Source organism: Bison bison, unplaced genomic scaffold (genome assembly GCF_000754665.1).
Source record: "Bison bison bison isolate TAMUID 2011002044 unplaced genomic scaffold, Bison_UMD1.0 scf7180017864174, whole genome shotgun sequence".
NCBI lineage: Eukaryota > Metazoa > Chordata > Mammalia > Artiodactyla > Bovidae > Bison > Bison bison.
The window spans coordinates 2801332-2805716 of record NW_011494746.1 but is presented as its reverse complement, the minus strand read 5'-3'; the positions used below and the strand labels follow the sequence as shown (position 1 = coordinate 2805716).

The 4385-nt window shown below is 39.6% G+C and overlaps 1 protein-coding gene across 3 annotated transcripts in view; it reads right to left on the bottom strand.

The window, feature by feature from the left end:
- FRMD6 (FERM domain containing 6) overlaps positions 1-4385 on the bottom strand; it is an 88947-nt gene that overhangs the window by 56511 nt on the left and 28051 nt on the right. The window lies entirely within an intron of this gene.

The window sequence follows — 4385 nt, the reverse complement described above, 5'->3', positions numbered from 1 at the left end:
AGATTTGGGAGAATGGCATTGAAACATGTAAAATATCATGTATGAAATGAGATGCCAGTCCAGGTTCGATGCATGATACTGGACGCTTGGGGCTAGTGCACTGGGACGACCCAGAGGGATGGTATGGGGAGGGAGGAGGGAGGAGGGTTCAGGATGGGGAACACATGTATACCTGTGGTGGATTCATTTTGATATTTGGCAAAACTAATACAATTATGTAAAGTTTAAAAATTAAATAAAATTTTAAAAAAATCCACTTTTCATTGCACATCACAATTCAATCAAGAAATGGTTTGTTGTTTCATAGAATAAGAGACTCCAAAACGACCTTTTTTTTTTTTGGTCAGGTCAGGAGGCACTACTTATTGAGCTTTTTCATCTTTCCAATTTGCTTCAAATGCCAAACGACTGTAGGATAGTCGACACTGAATTCTTCAGCAACTTCTCATGTAGTTGTAAGAGGATTAGCTTCAATGATGGCTCTCAGTTGGTTGTTGTTACTTTCCAATGGCTGGCCATTGTGCTCCTCATCTTCAAGGCTCTCATCTCCCTCGCAAAACTTCTTGAACCACCACCACTGCACTGTACATTCGTTAGCAGTTCCTGAGCCAAATGTGTTGTTGATGTTGGGGGTTGTCTCTGCTGCTTTACAACCCAGCTTGAAGCTGAATAAAAAAACTGCTTGCATTTTTTTTTTGTCTAACATCATTTCTACAGTCTAATAGAATACAAACAGCAAGTAATAAGTCATTAGCAAAAAAACATAAAGAGAGAAATGTGCATTCAAATGATGTATATAACATAACCACATGTATTTAAGAATCTATTCCAATATCATATGGCAAAGTTCAACAGTGCAAAACCACAATTACTTTTGCATCAACCTAATATCATTTTAAGTGCTTATTTTGACAGCACAATTAGTTTTACCTGCCAGATTAAAAAAAAAAAAGGAAAGAAAACAAATGACTGAAATTTATTTTGATAGACAGTTTTTCCAAACCTAAAGCCCAGGAAGGTGGGAGGGAGGAAGGATAACAAGTAATCCTTAATGGCTGAAACACTGGGATAGATTTAGTCATTATATATACATTTAAAAAATAAACTTAGTAAGAAAAAAAAAAAAAACAGACCTTCCTTCTGTCTAGTCTCATTCTAGTCATGTTACCTCCTCTGCTATACCTCCTCACTGTGTTCTAATCTAGATTTCCAAACGTCTTGTCTCATTCTTTAAATCTATCACCCCCGCAAAGCTGCCAGAGTGAACCTCATGAAACTGTACTTGCACATCACACCCAGCTCACATACTTCGGCGACGCAGCAGCTCCACAGGACAGCACGTGAACTCTGAGGCACAGCCATCTTCCATCATCAGGCCCCCCTCTTCCCCAGTGTGACCGCTCAAGTTGTATACTGTCAAAATTCTTTCCTTATGGTTCCCTGAGCAAGTCTTGCTCTCTTATTTCCATGCTTTTGACCACGGTGTTTCCTTGCCTATTATTTCACCCATCTCCAAAAGAACAAAAGCAAAGCGTTTTCGTTCTCCCTGGAAAACTCAAGACACAGGTCTGCGAAGCACGTCTCCACATCGGCAGGCAGCTGAGGAGTGTTTCTCCTGCATTCCTAATCACCTCTGTGCTTGCTGGTGAGTCTGCTTCCCGAAGAGTACTGGGAGAATCTGCTAGCATCTCTAGGTTTCTAATGCCTACAGTAGTCCTGGGTCTGTAATAAGCACCCAGGAAAGGTGCCCTTCCCTGGTGGCTCAGATGGTGAAGAATCTGCCTGCAATGCAGGAGGCTCAAGTTCGATCCCTGGGTCAGGAAGATCCCCTGGAGAAGGGAATGGCAACCCACTCCAGTATTCTTGCCTGGAGAACTCCATGGACAGAGGAGCCTGGTGGGTTACAGTCCCTGGGGTTGCAAAGAGTTGGACACGATTGAGCGACTAACACTATTACACTACTGAGTTGTGTTGAGTAAATTATTTAGAAATTCACCAAAAATGTGAATGAATTCCCTAGCAATTAAGATTAAAATTAGGTTCTTTAAGAAGAACCCACCCCAGCAAAGGGTGTCAATACTGGTTACAGCTTCTTGAATATTTTCTCTATGTTAATTACAGGTGAAAGGGGGCACCTTTTTTTTTCTTGTCTTTAAATTTAGTGAACAAACATAATGTCAGTACTGTCAACAAAGTAGTTTGGGGGAAAGTCTCCATGTGTATCAGGGTAAGCCAACTTGTGTGAAAGCAAACATATATAAAGATACATCGGGTGGGATGCACTAAGCTGCAAGTATCCAAGATACCTAAATTGCACTTGGACTCTGGAGCCACACTGCCTGGGTTGGACTATTTATTAGCTGTATGATCTTGGACCAGTCCCTTCACCTCTCTACATCTCAGCTTCCATATCTGTAGAATAGAAATAATAACTGTATCTACCTTAAAGGATGCTATAAAGCATATGGCAAGCCCTATATGAGAGTTACCTACTGATATTTAAACTAGTTAAATGACATAAGGGGAATTTATAAAAACTAAAGTAACTTAAAGCTTAGAAGTAGGATGGGTAAGCTTGTGGGTGGTTTGATATGGTAGCTTGATATGTCATCCAGGGCCTAGTTTCTTCTTGGTACCTTGGAATAACTCCACTTTAAGGCTGGCATCTCTCAGAGTAGCTTAATCAACCAGAATGCAGAGGCAAACAAGAGTACTGATACTCAATCTGACTGGATGTCTTGGGTTACAAGCTCTCTATCACTGGACAGAGGGGCATGGACTCCGCAGATTAGCTGAGGCCTCCCAAGGCCCACTTCCAGAGCCAGAGGTGGGAGCAACTTCCCCTGAAGTGCGTGGACATCAAAACAAAAACACGGGTACCTTTGGGAAGTTGGAAGATGAGGGGAGACGCTAGATAAGCAACCAACAAGAAGAAAAAAGGCAACGGTGAAAATTCATGAATTTCAAACCACATAAACTTTATTTTTTCATAGTCATCTGTATTCAAAAGTCGTATCAGGTTTAGCAACCAGGCGCAAAAATTCCTTTCAGCCAAGATGAATTTTTAGCATGACACAGCCAACAAAAAGTGCTGTTCTCAGGGAAAATCCCCCAACTTAGAAGCATCTGCTTCTAATTTCCACAATGAAATCTTTGATTCCTTCATTCATGGGACTTGCACTCAATTCCCTCTGACACAGGAACTGCAGTTTTCTAGATAATAATTTTGCTGTGAAATTCTCATTATCTGGTTGAGATGTTTAAAGAATGAATTAAGTGTTTGAGAAGTTGCTAGCTTTCTTATAACACTGTGAAATGATTTTACATGTCATGAAATGGTTCTTAATAACAAGAATGAAATAAACATACAAACTGGAAATGTAAAAATCCATTGGCAGAATAGGAAAATAAAAAGTACAGTACACAAAAACAATTCAGCAGCAAGCAGTGAACTACAGCTGCACATCAGCAAGTACGAATCCCCAAAACAGTGTTGAACAAAAAAAGCCAACTTGCAAAAGACTGTATATGCTATGATACTTTTCTATGAAGAGAAAGTTCAAAAACAGACAATCAATGATTCATTTAGGAATACGTGTGTGTGTGTGTGTTTGTATGGTAAGACTACAAAGAAAGGCAAAGGAACAATTAACTTTAAAATTGCAATAGTGGTCCTGAGGGATGTAAGAGGCTGGGGTAGGGAATGTCTACAGAAACGGGCAGGGACTGCCAAGGTGCTACAGAAAGTCTTTTTCTTAAGCTTACAAGTAAATACAATGGTGTTCTTTCATAACTATTACTGCTTAAAATGCACTCTACTATGTACATTTCACAATTTAGCAAAGTTAAATAAGTCAGAGGTACTGATGTTAAAATACTGTGAATAACCACATACTACTGATTAAAAAGATATGTAACAACAAGTTATACAAGAGTTAAGTCAGAACTCAGGTAGTCACCAACCAACAATGCATCCTGAAAGGAATTTAGGATGAAAAAACAGAAGGAGGCATTCCCTGTTTTAGATAAACAAACTCATAGAGAGTTAGCTGCATATCTCGGGAAGAATTTCAATGACCCCAGATTCTTGTATCTTCTTACAACGGCACTAAAATCATTAACTTGTGATATCTGTTTTTTGATAGACCATTCAGGTATGATCTAAATCAAATCCCTTATGATTATACAGTGGAAGTGAGAAATAGATTTAAGGGCCTAGATCTGATAGAGTGCCTGATGAACTATGGAATGAGGTTCGTGACATTGTACAGGAGTCAGGGATCAAGACCATTCCCATAGAAAAGAAATGCAAAAAAGCAAAATAGCTGTCTGGGGAGGCCTTACAAATAGCTGTGAAAAGAAGAGAAGCGAAAAGCAAAGGAGAA